Consider the following 23,876-nt stretch of genomic DNA (forward strand, 5'->3'; position numbering starts at 1 on the left):
TAACCAGGACTGGGAGCCTCCTGCCATGCCCAGCGGGCTGCTGTGGGAAAGCTGAGCTCTGCTGTTATCCCAGCTCTGCTGTCAGCAGATTGCCTCCAGCAGCAGCCTCCCTGCAAAGTGCTCAAGCTCGAGCAAGGTGAGCAAGAGAGGAGGGTGCGACTTGTGCTAGCTTGAATCAATCCGGCCTCACGCCGGCAAACCAGAAGCATGAGTTGGGCAAAAAAAATCCCTTTTTGCTAGGCCTCCCTCTTCATAGAAAGTGCAAAAAGAGCACCCATTAATTCAACTTGCTTTGTAAAAAGTTTTTATTTTTAGTGCTTGTGAGTGGAGTCAGATTGGCAGCATTATAAATAGAAGACTTCTATTTATCCTACAGTCTGGGTACCGCAGCGCTAAGTCAGTTTTATGACCTCAATAAATCCAGATTAGGTGCTCTCAAGGATGTGTCACCATAGAAATAACATTTCCTATTCTCATTCATATGCGTGGCTAGTGGGATGGATTATGCCAAGGCAGGGTTCTGGCCTTGTAAGCCAGCCCAATGTTGTCTGATCTGTCATGATGTGATACAGGCTGACATTCAGACGAGTCTGTGGATCTTGGTTTCGGATCTGGGAGCCCTTTCTCAGAGGTTTTTACCTGCCATACCCACACAGAGCATCGCGCTGTCCCTGAGCGATGGCCAGCTGCTGCTCTGCAGCGTCCAGCCAGTGGACGAAACTGCTGTGTCCTTGTCCACATCAGCATCAGTCCACATCACCCGTGGTGACAAAACGCCGGGGCTGGGAGTGAGAAAAGCTTGCTGCTCTGCGAAGGCTGAAAAAAAGGAGGCAGCATGAGAAAAAAAACCTATTTGGTAGCATACCTTGGTTGAATAGCTTATAGCGTACTGCTAAGACGTTGCTTGTCTACCAATCTGTCAATAACTATTAAAACACCAAAATAATTGTTTTCCTCTTGAAAAAAAAAAATAAAAAAGGAGAAGGTAACCCCTCCAACCCTTCCACCCCCTCAATTCCCTTCCATTTCTTTCTCCATTCACCAAATGATGATGCTTCATTAAATATGTGGCACTGAGTCAATTCCCAGCACGACAAGCATTTTCTGGTGGTCACACGCCTCCCTCTCTGAACAGGCTGCGCTGCTGCCAGAGAAAGGGGATGCAGAACAGCTCAGCAGCAGTAAAATGCATCTCCTGCAAGACTGTCATTTGGGGATATCTGATATCTCCACCTGCATCTGGCTGTGGACACTCGCTGTCTGCCCTGCAGTGCTGCCAGCCCCTAACTGTGAGCTACAGTGGCAGCAACACGGCTGTGGTCTTCAACAGGAAAGGGCAAGGGGAAATGATCTGTGACCTTCAGTCACCTCAAAACCCTGAAATTACCTAGTTCCCTACCTGGGAACCGGCCTGTTTTCGGCATGAGTCAGACTTCTTTGATCTCTGCAGCTTCCACTGGGAGCCCAGAGAGCAAAGAGGCCGGGAAGCTGAAGGTATCAAAGAGCGTATGAATTACAGCAGCTGTAGGTTTCTGATCATTTTCTGTTAGATTTTTATAGTTTCAAAAGCTGGAAGACTGGACCAGTACAGGCTGCTTGGCTCAGCTGCAACATTTTATCTTTGGTAGAACTGCAGCTTCCAGCTTCCCTTCTCCTCCTCCTCATCTGACCTTGAAGGAGAGGTCTGGAGGGCAGGCAAGTGGAAAGGGGGTGTTTCAGGCCCACTGGAGCCCACCAAAAGCATGAAAAGGTGACTGTGGAGTGGAACAATATACTGGAAATAAGGTTATACTGGCCTTCATGTGCATGGGGATGGAGGCAAAATGCAGAATGAGACAGGGGGTGGGGAGAAGAAAAGGTAAAAAAAGAAAAAGCAATATTTGTGCACAGCAAGATGAGAAAAAAATGAGCCAAGCCTTGGTGGGAATGTGCATTATATGATAAACGTTGCTGTCTGATTTTAGAGTTAAAAGCCTGAGCACTAAAACTGCCATGGAGTCATAACAGAGTTGCAAATCCAGCCTGCACTGCTAAATGAGGATTTCAGCTAACATCCCAATATTCACAAATGGCACTATATAGCACAAATGCCAGGCTGGGATGAGAATTCATTATGACTGCTGAAAGGCACAAAAGGCATTGGAGCTCTCCGGCAAATGATGATCCCATTTCATGGCAGCTCTTGAGGTTTCTAAATAGGTTCCCTCTGTCTGAAATGAAAGCAGCATCCTTCAGATGTTTTCAAAACTGGAATTTTGTTGAGATGCTGACTTTGGGATTAAAACCTAAAGCCTTTTCAGGCGAGGAAGGACGGGGACATCATATTGCACAAGGCTCTGGCTGAGAGGGCGAGAGGCCTGCTAGCACCCCGACCTGGTACAGGATCTCTGGCTGCCCTTCCAGCCCAAAGCCAGCTCCCAGGGACACGCTGCTCCTGCCAAAGCAGCAGCCTCTGTGTTGAACTTCCCAGCTCTGGCCTCCTCTGCCTGCAGACAGGAGTCGTGTACTTGTTCCTGGTGTGAAGAGTTATTGCTGGAGGATGTGGAGGTGAGTCTCTTGTTCTTTTGTCGTGACCTCTGTCCGAGTTGAAGTGACTTGTGCCTGCAGTGGTCTCCCACAGTGGCAGCCGGTCAGGACCATTTTTTCCCATCCAAGGACCAGCAAGACTTGCAGCAGCAATGCACCTTATGAGGGCTTGTCTTTCTGCTTCCTTCCCTGTGGCTCCAAGCACCTCAGCCCTGCAGAGAGCAGGGCTCCCAGACACGCACCAGGATGCTCCAGAGAAGGAGCAAACCGGCTGGAAACAGCCAGCAGCTAGCTGATCCACTTGGCTCTGCTCAGATCTCTTCTTGAGCTACCAGCTGAGCTAGACAGAAGGCTGTTTTCCCATTTATTTAATATTTAAAGTGAAAGGCATCTTCTGGAAAGCCTCTTTGTTTATTTATTTATTTTCTCATTTACCAAACGAGGTAACAATATTCAGCTGTTTGCCCAAAGATTTATGCCATGCTGCTCACTGGAGTGCCAGAGCTTTATGGAGCTGGGGGTGGATGGAAGGTCTTGCTGGAGGGCAGGAGCTGTGTGCATTCACCAACTACATCACTGTTAAAGCAAGCTGCAGGCAGAAGTCAGCCATTTCCCTTCTGCTGCACCCAGCAGCACGTGGCATGGAGCCTCTGTGATCCTGTGTTCAGCCCAGGACTCCTCTCCTGGGTTAATAGTCCCAAAGTCTGGTCGGGGGGTCTCTGCTCCTCCTGTGCTTCATCTCCAGGGCTGAGGGTTGGCCTGGAGGAAGGAAGCACACAACCCCTGGCAGCACGACCCATGACTCCTGCAGTGAAGTGTCTGAGTGCTTTCATGTTCATTGCAGAGGAAAGCATAAGGGAAAGGTGTTTATGTGTCTCTTCCAAAGGGGTAAGTATGGTGAAGCCTGAAAGATGTCATTCATGGTGGCTCAGGTTTTGCCAGGGCAAGGAAAGACATCCCGCAGTGTCTTTAGGAATGCTGTGCTATGGGTGTTCATTTCAGGCCACAGCTGAAGAGCTTCCTTCTTGTCAGAAACTTTCTTCAGGTCACAGAGAGCTCCAAAAGCAAGTTTCAGAACAACATCGCTTGCTAGCGCCTGGAAAACACTATTTTCCATCTCTCTCTGCTGTAACTCATTTCAAGACCAGCTGTCCCATTGCAATAACCAAGAGCTAGCTGCAAAGCAGCTCCTCCTACTCTGAGTTGTCAAACTCCACGGGAAGCTCTTCAAGAAAAGCCTACCCCCAGCCAGCACAAAAGGAAGACCTGCTTTAGCACCAGGTCCTCAGCTGAGCTAGCCAGCAGCTCAATAGATCGTTTTAGCTATTTTTTGCATTGTTCAGCTCTTCTCTTGAGAGCTGCGTTTCCTGAACAAGAGGCACGTGCTGATGTGGGCAGAGGAGCTGGCAGGGTGGAAGAGCACCTGGGCCCAGCTCATCCTGCAGAGCCCAGGGAAGGGCTTGACTGCTCTCCCCAGGGCCAAGGCAAATCCCCCGAGCCACGAGATGCAACGCAGCAATGGTGAATTTAAAGAAGAAGGAGCACGGGGTCCATCTTCGCTTTCGCATTTCTAATCCTTGAAGATGGGCTCGAGTGACCCGGCACACTCATCTCGCAGACTCACCACCAGTTATTTTCCTCCGTGGAAGCAAAGTGCCTGACAGTCACCTGCCACTGCCACCGGCTGTCCCTTGTACAAATTGCACGGAGAGGCTCTCTGTGCCCTGCCGAGCAGCTGCTTCGCAAGCACAGCACGGCCCTGACCTCTCCAAGGGTTTTCCTTTTTTATAGACACCGAATTGAGGAGCCTCTGAGTAGCACCATGCCTGACAGGGCTGGGGACACCACTGAACTGTGACCTACAGCTGGCACTAAGCACTTGCAAATCCTGCCAACAAAACTGCTGTGACTTTGTCCCCCCCACCCTGTCCTTTGGCAGGAGTCTGTCAAGAGCAGCCACTTACCTAAATTCAAGCAACCCTGAGAGTGCAGTTTATGTATTTCTAGATCATTAAGCCTTCTCCTAGTGACAGCATTTAAAAGGCATGCTGACGTTTCATTCCCAAACCCCCCTCCCCTCCTTTTTTCCTTTTTTTTTTTTTTTTTTTTTGTTTTTGCTGTTTGGCTCTTGAAATTAAAAGATAAGCTTTGTAAATCTCACAGAGAAGAGGGAACTGTCACTTTAGCTTTAGAAGACAAGCCAGTAAAGAAACAAAATTCCTCTTTTGGCAGAGGAGGAAAAATCCATTATTAAAGGCTTAGAAACAAAGGCTCTCAACACAATTAAAGGAAAACCTAAGCCTTTGAAAGCAGAGGGCATGACACTGGAATATGCACAAGAGATAGAGATGAAAGCCTGCATTGTAGCGCTGTTGAAAAAGTAAAGAAAGTATCAATGGATGCATTTGCCTAAACCAAACTAGATGAGAAGCTTTCTGCAGAAGGGCTGGAGTCTTCCCATGTGTTTGCACAATGCCAAGAGCTGCTGTGCTCAGTCTTAATTAGGATCCTGGGGCATTGCTAGAATAAGTTGGGGAGTGAGGGTCACTACAGTCATTATCAGAGAGAAAACAGGGCTCCAACATTTTCCATGGGAAATTTTCCACCTGGGAAACCCAATCTTTCTTTCCAGCTTGTTGAGCTGAAGCAAAAAAAGAAAAAAAAAAAAGTTTTGATTTGGCATTGTCAAGGCATTCAGTTTGCAGGAGAGCTCGCTGAGGACATGGTGCTGCACTTGGGCTATGCAGGTGGCTTTCAGCCCAGCAGTGGGGCTGATTTTGCCATTCAGTAAAATGCTGGTTTCGCTGTCCATCCTATGCTGCAACAGCCCAAAGCCAGGTATGACTTGACCCTAGATAGCTGCAGCTTGCTGGCAAGGCAACGGGTCTCTTCTCCCTGTGATCTCCTGTCGTCGTGCTCTGCTCCTCAGCCTGCTGCCACCTGGCACTGCTGAGCTGGCAGAAAAAATGGGAAGGCTTGGGCTTGGCATATGAAAAGGGGCATGGAAGATCGCCCGGTCATCAACTGGACTGAGGGTTAACGCAATAAAAACTTGTGATGATTTCTGCTGTCCTATGATCTGTTTCTTCTCTAAAAGGCTTAGAAGTCTTTATAGGAAAGCACATTCCTCTTCTCCGCTGATCAGCACAGGCTATAATGGCTCACACTTCCTGGAGAAAGATGGCTCACACTTCCTGGAGAAAGATGCTGCTATACAAGCAGAAGTGATTTTTCCCTGCCTGGTGTGTCAGCACGAACAGTCTATACTCTTACCCCAGATTCTCGGATTAATGCTAGTTTTAGTCTAGGGCTCTGCAGGAAAAGCAAAAGATTCTTTATAGCAAACTCATCATCCTCACTGTGAGGTTAGAGATGGAGACTACATGGTAAGGATGGTCCCCAAGGTCACTCAGGTAGCTTCACGGAGCTGCAGGAAAGGGCTGGACATGCAGAACATTGCAGAGATTGTTTTCCTTGCTCACATGGGGGCTATGCTGGCAGCCTTTCCCCTCATGGGAAAGAAGGTCTATCACTACGCCTGTCTGGTGGTTTAACCCTGTTTTAATTCCCCTCTCCAGGGATGCTCCTGTGATGTATTTTGGGATGACTTGGGTTGCTTGCACACAGAACAGAAGTACAAGAGAAGGCAGGAGCTGTACCAGGCCTGCTCACCTCCTGCTCCTTAGCCAGAGGATGCCCCTTGTGCTGGTGGTGAGACACCGGGGAGCTGCAAGAAGCCCTTCCAGAGGGTGCCACATTTCCAAGCCCAAGCTGGGGAATCAGCCTTTCCACTCCATCTGCTATTCCCTTTCCCCTGCTCTGAAACCCCCTGAGGGTTTCCCATTAGTGCCAACTAATAACACAGTCTCTGATGAAAGCAGACATCTGGGCCGAAAGGAAAAAGGCAGCTTGTTCCACCCAGGTCATCAAGCAGCTTCTCACTGATAATGACTGCGTCTGTGGGCACCCACCCGATACAAACCTGGTGGCCAAAAGCTGAAGGATTATCTTTTTACTTTTCCCCGTAGCCTGGATTTCCTGCTCATCTTTGTCTATGGCAATCATGAATCCTCTTTTTTTTTTCATTTTATTTTCCCCCCCTTTATTTTCATGGATACCCGTCCATCATGAACAACCAAGAATCAAAGCAAGTGTCCTCTGCTGTTCACCCATTTCTGTGGATATGAAAGCAGACAAGAGCCAGGCTAATTCACGGTCCTCCACTCTGAAAACAAAAGCAGGGTCCTTGGAAGGTTTTATCTCCTTTTTTTCATGTTTCCCGTTGGTTGGTTTTATCACCAAGGAGACTGAATTCCTACACATGCTGTTTTAGACATTCACCAGAAAATAAATCCCTGTTTCTGTGCCAATGGCTATCACAGCAAAATTACATAAGCTATGTGTTGTGCTTGAGAGCTTTTCTCACTGTATGTGTGATCTGCTGGGTTGTTTTGCCTGCTGAAAGGGAAAACAACGTCCTGCACATCTACGCTAAGTCCACGTTCCTCCTAGCATCATGGCAAGGAGTTGCCATGAATCTGAAGCCTCTTGCTGCATGTTCTTCATCCCTTCATAGAAAGTACTGCATAAAACACATGGGTGCACACAGTAAGGAAAATGAATTCTGGTGTGCTTCTGAGATGAGGCATCTGAGATGAGGCACCACATCAGAACAAACTCTGTAATTGTGTTCCTGTCCTCGATGTGCAGGAATGGCTCCCTGTACACACCAAGCCTGCTCTCTCAATGATTTTTTTCTCCCCTCCTTTTGACACTGCTCCTAAGAGTGAGATCAGCTTTCAAAGCACTCAGCAGCACCACCACCATTTGATGCTGTTCAGGGGAATTCAGTGCTGGGTTGCCTTTCAGAGCATGCACTTGCTGAGTTTATACTCACTCCCTAAGGACACAAACTGTCTCCTTTTGTTTGTACGATACCTGTCACACTGGGCTCCCTCCCCACAGCAATCCACAGAGGCAAATACCTGACTGGGAAATCAGAGGCAGAGCTCATACTCATCTCAGTGGGACAATGACATGGACTCGGCAATGGGCAGTGCTGGCTGTTCGACTGGACGGGCACAGTGCAGCATTACCAGGGTAAATGGCCATGGGGCAGTGATGCCATCAGGGCTTTCACAGCTGTGAAATCTCAGTGCAAGGCAAACCCCTGTCAGGTCACATATAAACAGCTACCTAATGATGTGTCTTCCCAGATCTGCATCACAGGGAACTAATATGCTGAAGAGTTGGCTCTTATAACATGCTGTGGAAGATGTGTCAGGAGAAATTCTCAGTCCTGAATTTTGAAGGCTTCAGAGGTGAACACGCTGCCTCATTAAGTCTCCACAAACAGGCTCAAAGCAGTATCCATGAGAAAACCAGGCGGAGAGTTCATGAGGCAGACCCCCCAGTATGCCTCTCAGTATCTTTAGATTTCACCTGCTAGCCTTTCAAAATACAGTCTAAACACATCTGGTCTTCAGGGATTTATACATATATACATATATATATATGTATATTAGCTCCCATACTGTCCTTTTCTGGAATTAGCAAAGAAAATGTTTCCCAAAGCTGCTTTACATGGTCCTATTTTCAAGCCTGCTCCTTAACAGATCCTCTGCACCTTTCCCAACCCACCCACCTTTCCCCCAAGTTTTAGTGGTGTTACTGCTCCATCTGGGCCCCCTGTGCTTGGAGGAATGCCAGTACCTCCTTGAGGAAAAAAAGGTATAAAAAAAAAAAAAAGAAAAAGAAAACTTTTCAGCTTGGGTTTGTTGGGATAGCAAGAACAGGCATTGGCAGCATATGCATTTACTTCCCTTCTGATTTTGGACTACTTGAAGATGCTTTGAACAAGTCAGAGGCTGACCTCTTTCTGCTGCCCAGTAAAGCAGGTCTCTGTGGCAGAGCAGCTTGGATGAGACACTCCTAACTGCACGTGGTGTCCGAGCTTTGCCATTGTCCACTGGGCCAACCTGAGGTGCAGGCTGGGGCTGACAGCTCGTGAGATATGGGGATGAGTAGGTGGCAACATATGACAACTCTTCTGCTCAGGTTTTAGCCTGTTTGCTGACTTGAGGCATCCCTTTCCTTCTGCCCTCCCCTCCACAAATGACAACACAAGGCCTTCTAAAGATGCTGGTGAAGGTATTGCAGGGGAAGTCCTGCAATATTTCTCCATAATCCATCTCTTCTCTCTGTTCCTACATCATGCAGTACTTGAGCAAAAATCCCCCTTCCAGCTCAATATGTGCTGTTCACTCGTGCATTTCTTGCCTGTTGAATGGAGCAAAAGCACTGCACCAGCTCTGTTTTCCTGCTCCATCCTGGTCCCAAGCCCTCATAAATGCAGCAGCAATGTTTTTGTGAGGACTGGGGATGGAGAACCCATACCTTGTTGTTTCTGGTTAAACATTTTCCAGTCCTGAGAGCTTCCTCAGATAACCACTCAGAGCCTTGCTAGGGGGGATCAAAAAGAGTGGGTGGGTTTGTGCTCCCTGAGCACAGGCTTTGTTAGGATAGCAAATGAGGTGTGAGGTCCTGACAAAGGCGCTTTTCCCTGTTGATATCAGCCACTTTTTCCCCTAACCCACCTGGGTCCAGCCTACCAGACCACAAGTCTGGTATAACCCCCTGTACTGCCTTGGCACCCCAAGTTTGGATGGGTTTGCTTGTTCACAGGCACCAAGGTGAGAGCATAGGTTGGTGACATCAGTATGGGGTGGAACTGCAAAATCTGCAGTGCTGAGGACAGACCCAAGCTCCTGCCCTGAAAGCAGCTATGAGCGTGTGCTGAGGGCACAGCACAGGCTGTGGATGAAAGCTCAGTTTGGCTCCCCTGTGCATGCAGCTCACTAGCTGCTCCTGCGAGCCGGCTGTCTTCATCCAGCTCCTGCATTTGACAGCCTAATCAGAGCAGGCAGCAGGGAGACTCACACTGACAGGCATCCCCCTGAGAGTGTGGCTGTGCCTGCAAGGGAAACATCTCCGCAGCGCTTTCTGAGCTTTGGGAGGAAGGCTCCTGTGCTTCCACAATTGCTTCCCAGGCAGGTGAGGGGGCAGCTGGCTCATGTCTGTGCCATGCCTTCTTCACAGATGTGGCCTCCTGCTGCTCGGAGGTCAGCAGCATCGCATCAGGCATGATTTCCTTCTTGAGAAGGCCTCAGTCAGGAAAGGTCTCAGGTCCATTTGGAAGCGCAGAAAGGCAGCCTCGGTCCTTCCTAAGACCAGCAAAACTGGAAAAGGATTATCTTGTGCTTAGTAACACACAGTGATGTAAATTACTCTTTTCTTTAAAGCTAATATCCCCCTCATCCTGTCCTGCTATGCTTGCACAACATTTTTAGGTCCAGTTAAAGCGACTCCATATGAAGTGCACAAACTGTGGCCAGCAACATGGCAACAGTGCCTCAGATCCCCTGTGACTCCCCACCCCAGCAGCCCTGATCAGAGACAGGAAGGCAGCTCAGGAATTCACAGAGCTCCAGGTCTTTAATCCATGCAAAAATTAACCTTTAAGTAAGTTAGAGAATTTGCCCTTGGTGAAGCCATGTTGCCTGCCTCAAATCACCTCCTGTCCTCCATATGTTTTAAAATAGCTTCCAGGAGGATCTGTTCCCTGCTCTTCTCAGGAACAGAGGTGAGGCTGACCAGTCGGTAGTTCCCCAGGTTGTCCTTTCTATCCCTTTGAAAAATGGCAGTGATGCTTCCCTGTTTCCAGTCGCTGGGGACTTCACCTGACTGCCACAACTTTTCAGCTATGATGCAGCGTGGCTTGGCAACTACATCAGCCAGTTCCCCTAAGGACTGGGGAATTCACTCCCCCAGCAAGTTCAGGGACTTGAGAGATGTGGGAAGAGTGATTGCCAGTGAAGACTGAGGGAAAAACAAACACAGAAACAAATAGCTCAAGGAAGCCATGAGGGAAGGGCAGAGCTGAGGGGATCTCTCACAGCAGCACGGCCCTGCCACACACAGGTGGCTGGGGGTTCATGGGCAGGTGGCATGCCAGAACCCTCGCAATGACCCCTGTTTGGGCTGTTGTGTCTACAGCTTCTCTGAAGTGTTTGTAGCATTAAACAAAGAAATACGTGCAGTGTACAGGCATATTCCTGCTCCCATCCCTTGCTAAGAGGGTTGTGTTTGCCTTGAATTCATGGCAGGCTCCTGCAGACAGGCCTAGGCCTCAGTCCAGTCTTTGACAATGTCAGCCTTTTTCTTGCTAGGTGATGCATATCATGTGAGCCATTATTCCAAGCTCCTGTTGCTGACAGCTCACCCAAAGCATGAACATGCGATGCACCTACCCAAAAAGAAACATAATCTTCATATGATATGGACACGGCAGTCACATGAACCACCCGAGGAAACTCAGTCCCAAATCTTGCACGCAGGGACCTGCAAGCAGCACCATCAACCAAGGCCACCCTCGCTGCCTACCTTCTGCTGCTCAGCTGTACGAGGCAGACTTCCTTCCCTTTGAACCACCTCCGAACATTACTTCTGCTCCACGTGAAGCGTGACTCATTGATGGATTGGGTTGGATCTGTCACACAGCACGGCGATATGGCAGAAAATAAAAGGCCAGTGCCGTTGTGCAGACAGACCCTGACCCGTGGAGCGGGGAAGTAATCTTTCGTCTCTGTAGGACCCTGCTAATTGCATCTGGATTGCATTGAGCTTCAGGCAGGCCATTCCCAGAAAGGCTGACAAACCAGAGCAAGCTCAGAGCTGATTAACAACAAACAACAGGGGTCTGGAGGGATTGATTTATGTGGAGGGATTCGCAGAGTTCAATAAGGCTTGCTCAGCCAAGTTATGATTAAAGGAGATAACAGTCTGGAAATACCTGTGGGCTAAAAATCTGATGACCCAGCACTGTGGGAGTGCCCAGAGGTTAACCTGGGGCCTGTAAGGCCTGAAAGCCTGGAGATAATAAAACACGCTGTGTATCGGGGGACCCTGTATCAGGCACAGCCCTGCCGAGGATTAAGCACACATACCACAGCAGTGTTCACAGGAAGGAGCATGACCCAAGGGGCAAAGCAACATGGCCAAGCCAGGGATGACCTGCTGCAGAGGCCCAGGAGGGTTGCATAGCTGGATGAAGACATCAGGGACAGAGGCTTGCCTTTCCTGTGGGAGAGCAGTGAGCTGGAGAGGAGCAGGGCATAGGCTGTTGTGTGGCTCTGGGTTTAGGGCTCTCCTGGCTTCTCTTCCTCATGTGGTGTCCCCTGAAGCAGCTGCACATCAGCACTGCCTGCCCCGAACCATTAGCGCCAGCAAGGCTTGAGAGGGCCCAGCAGCTAGTGCTGTGCAGGGCTCCCTCTCCCCAGCAACCGATTGGATTTGCAGTGATTCAGCAACATATTGATTTAACTATCTGCAGACAAATGACCTCTCTCTGGGCCACGCTTTTTAGCGGAGGGCTGCAGTCATCTGCATGAATATTTTAGTAGATTTACTGTGTAGTCACTTCACCTCAGCAGAGGGAAGGAGGTGAGGACAGGGATGGGGAGAGGCAGGAAGGGGCTTGGAGCGAAGCACAGGTTTGGGTTTTCCTTAAAGTAGACACTGAAATGAAGGTTTTTCATTGTAAAGAGGTGCCACTTCCTCCTAGCCTCTACTTCACATTTGCTTAGCACTGCCCCAAGAGTTACCCGCTTGGCTGGGCTTCCCTAGCCTGAAGCTCTGCAGAGGGCGAAGGACCAAAAAGCAACAACAGCAGACACCAAGCTGGCCTGCTTGCGGGGCACTCAGCCCCCTCAGTATGTGCTGCTAGTAGGGGAGCAGAGCATGTGAGAAGGGCAAATACGCTCCCTGGGTTAGTGACGGTGGGGTTGCTCAGGGACTACCTTCTGCACTGAGCAGTCTGTCCATAGCAAGCACAGGCTTCCTCCTCAACTGATATCCCGAGGCTTTTGCACACCCCACAGGGACGTTTCTGCCTTGGCATGCTCCCTGGCCACCAGCATACCATGGTTTTGTGGGGAACACATCACACTCAGACAGGTCTGTGATGGACAGCTCACCTGATCTTGTTCAGCAGTGCAAGGGCATCACTGCAACTGTCTCCAGCTAGACCTGCTGAGCATGGTTCCTCTGCTTTGTGCTCTTCTGAACAGGTGTGGTTCAGGCTCATTTGCTTTCCATTAATAATGGATTCCTTCAACAACCGTGACAGCAAAGAGTTTAGCAGTAATTAAGGAGATGAACTTATTGGCAGTGGAGAAAAACCCTTTGGTTTTGAAATAAAGCCATACTGCTACACACCAGAAAACAGCAACAAAGCAGAAACAGGTACTTAGGCAGCCACAGTAGAGCTCCAGAGCACGTGGAATGAAGTGAACTCTGCACCCTTGACCACTTGATCTTTCTCACCTGCAGCTGCACCACCCCAAAGCTGTCTGTAACACCGGCACTGGTGCCAGCAGTGCAACAGCACTGGCAGAGGGTTTCTGGATGGCTGCATGAGATGCAGTGCAGCCAGGTGGGGGTTCACTCCTGAAATCAGCAGCCTTTTTTCTTAGGGATATGTTTAAGGATTCAGGTGGATTCTTTGTTGGGCACAAGACAGTGTCCTGTTCTAATTCTGTGTTAGGTAACAGGACGCAGATGGGCCTTCAACACACAGAGAGCTGAGACATCACAGCATCTGCTCAACTGTGCCCAAACCTGTTTTCCAAAAAATGTTACCTAATTTTTTCCTCTAAACATGCAAACAGCACACAAACTGTAAGCCAGGCCCCAAGCTGTTATCAGTTATCACAGCCTTGGAGGAATACACTCTGATTTACAGCAGCTGAGAGCCTGTGTCTCTGAATTGCAGATATTTCATCACCACGTGGCTACTGTGACAATTAAAAATGCAATCTTGAGCGAACCACAAGAGACCATCTGTATCCCAAATCCAAACATGCTGTATTATTCTCTGCATCAGAAACTGATTGCATTTTGCCATGAGCTTTCAGACCCTGTGATACAGCTCCCTCATGCCTCCTGCCAGTCAATACAAGACAATACCAGGACAATATAAGAAGGGGAATGGCTTTCTTCTGCAAGGAGTAACCATGAATGGGGTAGCATGCAGATGCGATGCATCAGCACGGACTCCTGTTTCAGCCCTGCCACTCTTTCTCTGCATAGTTCTACATACACCATTATACAAAATGAGTCCTCCAAGGAGTCCATTTCCACATAATTTTTTTTTCTTTTTTTTTTTTTTTCCTCTAGACTCTTTCTTCTTAAGTTCATGCAGGCCTCCTCTCTCCATGGGACCAAGCAGCTTTCATCTCTGCACAATGGAAGGGATCCCAAGCTGTTTTTCCTTTCCCCACAGATGTGAATCTACCATCAAACTCAGATGCAGCTGGGACCTTCCAACCTTAGTTTTTTCACCCGTTTATAGTGATCAGCTATTGCCACACCCCCTCAGGCTTGGCCATTGCACAAATGAGCTTGAATGGAAAAAGAAAACAAGAGCTCCTTGGCTATAAAGGCCCAAGTCGTCTCGAGCTTGCCCCCAACCCTTTCCTTGCATTGAACTAGGTGTGGTTTCCTGAAACCAGGACAAAAATAGGCTATCAAACCACATTAGACAGAAAACTACTTGGAAGGTCCCGTCCTAACAGCCACTGAAAAATCTGCAGCATCTCAAAACCGTGTGAATCATTCCAGCTCTTCACTCAATGCCAGTCTTTGTATGAAACATCAGCACGATTAATTCTTCAACTCAAGGAAAAGGCAACAGGCCAGGGAGAATCCCATCACTAGCCTCAAAGTTTGTAGAAGAGTTCTAATAAAAAGTAACAATCAAATAAATAAAAATCTGAAGTGAGAACCACAAATAACACCTATTGCTCCATGGAACAACAAAGACTGATTTAAGAGTCAGCATTGTCACCCATTGTGACAGCCTCACTCAATGCTGGTGAAGAAGAAGAATCCCCAGCAAATGTAGGTAAAAAAACACTATGACCACACAACTGACCAGGATACACAACACCAGGAAGGCTGCATCTGCTAACATATTTCCAGGGAACAAGTCAATCAGCATAGAAGAAATACTGTATTGGAAAAGGGAATTGGGGTTTGAAAAGATTCATTTAAAGAGAACCAACAGAGATGGTTCACTGAGATGTAGAAACTACTGATTTCTACCATTCGGCTTTAGTGAATGAGACATTTTCTTTTTGTCTCTTAGTACAAATGTCATTCTTCTTTACCTTTAATGTAGTTTTCCATTCTCTGCATAGCTAGAAGATGAAGTGGTACTGTTAAAACACGGGTTTTTAGAACAGGGAGACGGTCATCAGCTCCCCAGCCAGAGGCTTATTAGGGCACCTTTCTCTTGTGTCAAGGGCACTGGAGGGGCTCTTCTCAGCTACTGTAGCTGCCTCAGCCAAGAATGGGAGGAATGCAGGAGGACCCTTTGAGTCTGGTCTGCAGAGCAGATGACTCTGGGTCTCCATGAAAGCACTGTCTGTATATAAGCACAACCTTTGTCCCTGTCCATGACTCCACATTTTCAATAAATGAATAACAGAAATACACTTTTTTACCAGCGTAATGGTGTGTGGAAGGAGAGGGTTTCTGGTCAAGGACCTTTTTCAGTGCCACAAGGGATAATAAGAAGGGGAGGAAGCTGTGGGCTGTGATAAAAGGTGAGAGGCTGTCACCAAAGAGGACTCCAGAAAGGCAGAGGGAACCGCTCCTCAAGATTTCCTGGCCAGCAAGTGTCACTGAAGAGCTCTGTTAGATCTCCCACACTGCTGCGTACTTACATCCCCAGCAGGGAGACAGGAGAGAGGGTTTTGACACAAACAAACAAAAACCCTCGCTGTTTGAAGCCTGCTCTGCTTGATCTGCTGCCTTTGCATTCGTGCTGCTCTCTGAAGCTCTGTCTGCTGGCTCCCACCACGGCTCTTCACGAACGTGACGTGGTGGGACAGAAACACACTGCCTTCCCTCCCTTGTGCATGAAGAGCACGTGTCTCACCCCTTCCCTGGAAGCCTTTTAGAGAAGCTGTTAAATCAGGCATCACGCTGCCTCCTACCCTATCACCATCACAAATAATTTTCCAGTGAGGACCAAGTGTCAGGGAAGGCAGAATTGATAAAACCTCTGAGTAGCTCTGCTTGTTGCTGGATGCATTTATGCATAAGTGGACCCCAGCTCTGGATATTTTATATATTTATATGTATGCTTATATTTACTTATAATATTTATATATAAAATTACATACTATTTAATAATATTTGTTTTATATATATATATATATATATATATGTTTCTCCCCTCTGTGGCTGAGAGACTTGTGTGCGTGCACTTTGGATTCAAGCAGGTTTAATGACAATAAGCTGATCTGCAAAATATGCATCTAATCTTGGACAGATTTTTCCAGCTGTCTTTTAATGAGATGTGGTCCTCTCTCCCCCTCGAGCCCCACTTTGGGTTAACTTTGTTCTCTCCCTGATGGGTTGAATCCCCCCACAAAATATGCCTCAGAGGCTACTGCTTTGTGGTGGCAAAGGAAAGGCACCCTACACAAATAAGCTTTCCCCACCACATCTATGTCGTCTGCATGCAGAGCAGCACCACAGCAGAGGGAACTGTCCCCACGTGGCAGGGAGAAAGCTGAACGCTTCGCTGTAGGAACTGCTGGGCATCTAATTGCATGCACACGCTCACCACTAATCTATCCCATGTGCACACAAGCGTAGACCCAACACAGCCCGTGCTTTGATGCACCCGTCCAAGGAAGTGTAGCAGATGTCTCCTGCACATTCTGCAGCCAGCATCGGGAAGTTATCAGCACCATGAGGCCTGCAGGCAGGGATGTGAGCTGCCTTTGGCTGGGGATGAAGGCACCTTTCTGCTTCGGACAACGAGAGCTGGGCCCAGCTCACGTTCCCTGCAAGCGACCTTGTCTTTCAGTTCTCATCTCTCTATGCAGAGTCTGACCTAAATTTCATTAGGGATGGCTCCCCCGCCCCAGTCATCAAATGGAGACCCTTGTAGTGACTCCCTGGTGGTCAGGGGACAACGATTTGGTTTTCAGGGGGTTTCCATATACAGATATACTCCCAAATCTCCAGCTGAGAGTAAGGTCTCAGTCTCTTCTAACCCCATGAACCTGAATCAGCTGGGGCACCCAGCTGGGAAGCAGCTCTGCAGGAAGGGCCCTGGGGTCCTGGCGGGCACCGCGCTGAGCAGGGGCCAGCAGCGTGCCCTGGTCACCGAGAGGGCTGGCGGCACCGGGGCTGCGTTAGGCACAGTGCGGCCAGCAGGCCGAGGGCGGCGATCCTTCCCCTCTGCTCAGCGCTGCTGTAAGGCACCTGGAGCCATGGGCCCAGGGCTGGGCCCCAGCACAAGAGAGACCTGGAGCTACTGGGTGGAGTCCAAAGTAGGGCCTATGAGGCCCTACTCTCCTATGACGTTGCTCGCTGCTACAAACATCTGTGCATGAAGATGCACATTACCTACAGAGAGCAGAATGAACAATCTGGTCATCAGCAGTGTCCCAGCCATGGCTTCTCCAAGCTGCTGTTGGAGGATGAAATGCTTTCACTGCTTGGCTCTGAGCTTAGGCAAACTCCACTCCTTACCAATCAACTACCCAAGGGGAGAGAATTACATTAAGTTTTGCAGGAAGCGATATTCCTCTCTCCACACTAATATTCTACTGCATGTGAGGGGAAAGAAAGAAATTCCCCAGACTTTCAGTGTTGCTCAAAAAGGTACTTTCCACAGGGAGAAGGTGCAGTTAACTCCACCACAAGGTCTCAGGTGCTTCACCTCCAAGGCTAACCTCCCCTGATTTCAGACACACAAGACTGTAGACATAGATAAGCAGAAGTGAACAAACTCATGTCAAACAATACATGTTTCCAATACCAAAAAGGGGCTGCAGTGAGGGTGGCAGCAGGCCACCCTTGTTCACTCCGTGCTTTAACCCCAGAGGCACCTGCCAAGCACCAGCTAGCCCTGAGATTCCTCTAATTTTTACTCTACTTCCCCAAGGAGCCTGTGCACCTGCATAAGTGCTGTGCCCCTGGGACAGGCTGCAGAGTCTTACTGCCACCAGGGAGCCCTGAGGGGCTTCTGCAAGTCAGCAGAAAGCTATACCACAAAAATAAATAAATAAAAATAATAACTATAGATTTCAAAAGCATTTTGCAAGACTCAGATAAACTTGTTCCCCTACAGCAACTCCAGCAAAGCTGACAATATGGTGGTGGGGATACAGGTCAGAGGCTGTAGTTCTTTTGCAGATTGGTGGTGAGCACCGTACATTCAGTTTGTCTGGCACATATAAAAGGAAACACACCCTCAGCCTTCAGGGAGTCTGGTATAATAAATGAATAAGAGACTGCTGGGGAAATGTGCAGAATGAGGGGGTGGGAGGAGGAATGAAATGGTGTCTTTGGGAGAAGAGCTTCAGGCACCTTTGGGCAGGATCAGCCCCTCAGTCCTCGCTACATAGCTCCTTTTATGAAATATTTTTTTTTTTTTTATGAAGGGAATGTGTTCAGCGTATTTGGTTGCAGCTTGGAGCAAGCTACAAATATTGAGATGCATCTGCGGCTGTATTTCAGAAGCAGTGCTCTGACCCTTGATAAGGGATTCTCCTTATATCTACTATTTATTAGCAGAGGTTAGGCATACACTCTATAATATGACCCGTACCCTTTTCAACTCCTGGTCTAACCTTGAAACTTTCTAGCGTGAAAATGAAGTTTGTCTCCACACAGCTTCAGTGAGGAACAATCTGCAGCTCTAATTGCACCAGAATGTTTGCAGCCTGACTACTCCCTACTCACTTCACGCAGGAACAGGAGCTGCCTAACAACCCTGGGAACAGAAGGCAGAAAAAAATATACAGCTACATATGACTTTAACTGCAGTCTGGCTCTCTTTGAAGCACAGAGCTCAAGGCTGACCTTCAAGTAGAAGCATGGTGGATGCACCATCACCTCTAAAAGCATTATTTGGCCTGGCTTTTGCAAGAAGCTTGGGGTACAGCACACGTATCATAACTGTTTTCAGCGGGGTAGAGAAAGCGCCTTAGTAAACTACAGAGTAATTACAATGTTCAGCCTACCCATCCTGATTCTTAAAAGCCGAGGAAATTGCTATGGGCAATAAATAGAACATGGTGGTCTGGCAGTCTGGTCCCCTGAACAAAGTCCATAATTTCCAACTGGCAAGGAGATGCTAATCTGCCTTTCTTTTTCATAGCACCAAAAATAAAACAACCGTGGATACATTTGAAGTGGTTTTATTTCAAAAGCCAATGCCAATCATGGCCCAGTCTTTTCTCCAATACAAGTGTTTTTGGCTTTGATGGGTCCCTGAGATGTTGCCTCAAAGCCTGTGAGGACAGTGGCTTACTTGCTGCTCCAAGAAGAAAAAGAAGCGTCTAGGTCTGATCTCTCCTTGGGCCACCTACCATTCACACCTACTGTAACTAACCAGACACACTCAGGAGCATCCATGCTACATCTGTACGTGCCTTAGCAAAATAAAAGAGCTGCACAGAAAGTTTTTCAGCCTTCAGCAGGACAAATACAGAATACATGTCATTCAGGGGCCAAAGTTACGTGTAGATCCCCAGATGCTGCTGAACATCTGTGCTTTGGAGCACCCTTCTCAGCTGTTCTCAGAAGAATTTTAGTTTTGTCAACACACCCAGTTCTTGCAAGTATTGACAAAAAGATCCCAGACAGGCCATGCCTCCAGCCTCAAAGTATTTGAGCTGCAGAACGTTTCCCAGGGTTGCTTGCCCATTGCTGATCCTGCTGAGGCCCATAGAAATCTTTCCCCCTTTCTGTGGACAACAGATGAGGTTCATATTTTCTAATTTTACTTGACATGTGCTCTTCCCCTCCCCACTCTTTTTCCCCTCTGTTGGCTCAATTCCACTATCCCTCTCATTCATGCCAGAGCTCGTGGATATGGGATATAACAGTGAGCAGCACTTCTTCACAGCTCAGTACTTAATGTAAAAATTTAAGTGGTCTGCTCTGCTACATCACATTTAGTTGCATCTTACATTTCACTTTAACTGAGAAGTTTTACCTAGTAAATTCTGCATAACAAACAACTGAATCCTACTGAAGCACCAATGAGAGATCAAACTCTTGACGCCCCAATGCCAATTTACATGGGCACAAGCTTGACCAGACCACAAATTGCCCCAGTGAGGACATGAGTCCCCCCAGCTCAACCTTGTCATTAGTCTAAAAAGGCATCGTGGCTTCGTGGCGCAAAGAAAAAGACCTGGCTGAAGGAAATGTGGCTCCATCTCATTAGCAAGAGCCGTATTTAAGCACAGCAGTGACATTGCTGTTAGCATTTCAGGCTTGTGAACACTGCAGTGAAACTCTCCTGTCCCCTCAGCTGACTCCCCAGACCTGCAGGAGGGAAGGCCTCCTCTGGAGCCAAGCTGCCAAGATACTCTCCGGCACGTTAAGCATTTAACAGCCTCTGTTTATTTATTGCCCTTAAATGCGATTCATGAGGGAGGACCTGGCCCATTTGCTCTTATTGTGCTTGCTCTTTGCTAGTCTCCTGACTGCAGCACAGGCAAAAACATGATTTCATTAAAATTAGGACGGGAAACAAACACAAAACTCCTTTTGTTTGAACCTACTGGAGCAGAAATACAAACCCCCAGCACTTCACACTGGGCAGAAACACGAGGGTAGGCAGCGGCATGACCCTGCAGGGGTCCTTGCTGTTCGTCTGCTTTCACAGCAGGACTGAAGAGGGATTTAGGCTTGGCCAAAGGATGCTGAGGTCCAGCACATGAGACCAGACCTCTGCTTGCTGCCAGCATGGGAGCACGACCGGCGCAAACTGCTATGTCACCTCCTTCTATGAGGAATGCTCAATTAAGACGTGTAAGACAAGCATATCTTTCTCTACCTTCTGATGCTTTATTTTAGAGAGTGCTGCTTAATGTGTGTAGCCCGCAGTGCTTTGTGATAAAATATACAGTAAAACCGATGAAAGAAGGAGTATCACTGACTATAATTGTACCTAAATTAACAAGACTTAGAGTAATCCCACTCATTGAAGCTGTACTCCTTATGTACAGAAAGTAAGCTGGGGGTGGAGTTCAAAGCCAAGGGAAGGCAAAGGGAAGGCAAAGATAGCTGCTTAAGCACATTTGCACAGCTCCAAAGTCTGTCATCTTCTACAGCACAGGCAATGCAGAAGTACAGCCCCACGGTTAAAACAGAGCTCAAGACAGGTGGTGTGGGCTCTTCTCTTCCATGCAGGTACATTATTGTTGTATGTGGTACAGGAAAAGCTGCTGAAACCCTAAGCTGCAAGATCTGCAGAGAGCCCCACTCAGGAGAAGCCTGTAAAGTCAGATGGGTGCTGCCATGTAGCAGAGCAGTGTAAGGGCATTTTGCCCAAATCACCATTTGCACATGCTGGGGATTGACAGTGATGTTTTCAGAGGGCTTTGAGGTCAGGAGTCTTAAACAGTCTCAGAACACTGTTTTCATCCTTAAAATGACATAGCACAAGGGAGTGGAAGCTCTTGGACATTGACTTTCTTCAGAAAATAGGGCAAGAGAAGAACCAGCACAGACAGTCCATAACAGCTCCTTCCAGCCTACCAGAAACAGAAAATGCTCAGGGCAAACCAAAGCCTGTGCAGGAGCCACAGCTCCGTAGATCCCTTCCCAGCTTCTTGCACACCCCGAACCTCCTCACTGGCAGAGCAGCACAAGAAGCAGATATTCCCTCAGTGTTAGCACTGATGAGCAAAAGTTAAAACCCTGGTGTGTCATCAACATTACTTTCATCCAGCAGACATGAGTAGGAGAGAAATGCCAAGCAAATTCATCTGAATTTTTCTATTTACAGAAGTCAGACTATATGTTCTTATATCAAAACACCACTGCCTAACAAAGAATTTGGAAAGTTATTCAATATAAGGCAGCTTGTGACTCAAGTGAGTTTACAGATGGGACTACAACAGTGGAAGGAAGAAAGCACCTGCTGAAAGCACTACTCTGAGAAAGGGCATCACTGCTGCCTTGAAGCCACGAGAAATAGTAGAATAGGAACTTCAACTGTGAGCCATTTCTGGGCTCAGACAAAAGCCTGCTACCCAAACCTGGGCCAGGTTTTCTTGGGAACAGAGCTGCCTCCATGCCCTCTTGGAGCTGTGGCTGTCTCCTTGGAGAGTGCAATTAGACCCAAGCACATGCAGAAATTGCGTATTTCAACTGCAAAAGGAGGCCATGTCAGTTCACGGGCTAATTGATATGAGCACACTGTGTGTCTTTGTGCAGATATATGATCAACCTTGAAGGAAAACTACTGATCTGCATCATGAACATGGACATATTGGAAGTCCAGAGGAGGCCACGAGGATGGCCAGAGGCTGGAGCACCTCTCCTACAGAGCCAGGCTGAGGGAGCTGGAGGGGTCAGCCTGGGGAGGAGAAGGCTCCGGGGAGGCCTTGTAGTGGCCTGCCTGTGCCTAAAGGAGGCTGCCAGAGAGCTGGAGAGGGACTCTTTATCAGGGGGTGGGGTGATAGGACAAGGGAAATGGCTTTAAACCAAAAGAGGGGAGGTTTAGATTAGTTTTATGGAAGAAATTCTGTACTATAGGGGCAGTGAGGCCCTGTCCCAGGCTGCCCCGAGGAGCTGTGGGTTCCCCATCCCTGGCAGTGCCCAAGGCCAGGCTGGATGGGGCCTGCTCTGGTTGAGGGGTCCCTGCCCATGGCAGGGGTGGCACTGGGTGGGCTTCGAGGTCCCCTCCAGCCCAAACCTTCCTGTGATTCTGTGATTCTCTGCTCATTAGAAGAACCGACAAACATCCTTGGCTGACAGCAAATCAAACATACAGGATTTCTTGCTCGTTCCTGCAGAATCACAGGAGAGCAGCCAATGTGGCACAGAGCTTTAATACACGAAAGGCGAGTTCTTAATGCCAATTAAATTTAGGATTGGATTTTTTTCTTCCTTTGCCTCTCTCCAGAATCTCTTGAGGCTTCAAAGGCACCTTTCACATCACACCAGGATGTTTTCACATTACAGCGAGCAAGCTTATCAAAAAAACGCTACTTAATTCCACACATCAGCCAGGAAGAGGTGACCCAGATTCTGGTCTCCCCTAAGAGAGGAGAAGCTGGCCCATGAGTATTTCAGGCAGGATAACAAGACAGCTAGCCTGCCAGAACAAGGACCCAGCACAAGGGGAGGCAAAAGTATATGAGTCTGAAGGAGCCCAGGAGCTTTGATTTCATGTTGTCACAGACAAGTCAGATGCACAGCGATGGGCTCGTTCACTTAGCTCCTAGTCTAGGAAAGGGATTCTCCATACGACAAATGAGACATCCCTTCCCTGGAGGCTGTTGCAAGCTCAGACCTAGTTTATGAGCACTCTAGCAAAAATGTGCAGTAACCAGCGGACTGGGAATGGCATCAATTGACTTTGGTTGGGTAAGCCCCCTCAGAGGCTAATTTCCAGGTTGACAGGCTCAGCAGGGAAACGTGGAGTGTGAAATAAAACATTGAGAACTTATAAAGAAACCCAAGGAGATGAGTACAATATAAATCACAATTCATTTCACAAATGCATTACATGCTTGAGCAGGAATCTGAACACCTTGTTTCCTGTATACTGTGTTATATTAATGAAGACAGGCTAATAGCTGTCAAACTACAACCAAAATCACCAGAATCCCAGAGAGGATTTGATGTGCACAGAGATTACAACCCACACAACGGATGCTCCTATCTGTGCTGTCAGGAGGCTTTTGCAAGCCAGGTTATACACCTATTGGATTCCAGAGCCTGTGCCCTAACAAACACAACTCTCCTCTGCTTCTGTCTTCAAATGAAACTAGATTTCATGAAGGATGACACAGTATGCATGTGGTTTTCTGGGAGCTATGTTGCAGTGATGAAGAGACCTAATGCATAGAAGAGGTTGAATGTTAGAGGCACTGGAGTAATTTTGACATTTCCCCAAAAATGTAGTCATGCCCATCCCCAGCAAGGCTATTTTCACCTACCTCAGTACAGAAACTCAGAAGTATAATGCGTGCAAGGCGTCCCCAGGTGAAGAAGAGATCTGCTGACCCAGAGCAGGCTCTTTCCCACAGCTGGTCCTGATTTATGCTCACACCACATAGAGGCCCTGGGGAAAAAGAAGTTCATTCTACAGAATTAAGGAGACGTCAGCAATTATCAAGTATCAAGGCTTGATAGGTCTCAGAGTGTGCTTGCTGCAGGTATAAGAAAGTGTTTTGTAAAGAAACAAGATGTTTTCCTCCATCCCCTGGCTGCTAACATGCAGCCTGAATTTAGAAAGTTTT

The 23,876-nt window shown here is 48.0% G+C and overlaps 1 long non-coding RNA gene across 3 annotated transcripts in view; it reads right to left on the reverse strand.

The window, feature by feature from the left end:
* Positions 1–221: 221 nt before the first annotated feature.
* The window catches only part of LOC310901803, a 67,145-nt gene continuing 43,490 nt past the window's right edge, over positions 222–23,876 (reverse strand). Inside the window, exons 2-3 of one of the 3 annotated variants that reach the window (XR_014586175.1) lie at positions 23,574–23,698; positions 222–816 (exon numbers count right to left, since the gene is read on the reverse strand). This is a non-coding gene — a long non-coding RNA (uncharacterized lncRNA). Of the gene's footprint in view, positions 817–8,547; positions 9,765–23,088; positions 23,472–23,573; positions 23,699–23,876 lie in introns of those variants that run through there. The other 2 variants (XR_014586176.1, XR_014586177.1) reach the window with 2 other exon arrangements.

This window comes from Anser anser, assembly GCF_964211835.1.
Source record: "Anser anser genome assembly, chromosome: 6".
Lineage (NCBI taxonomy): Eukaryota > Metazoa > Chordata > Aves > Anseriformes > Anatidae > Anser > Anser anser.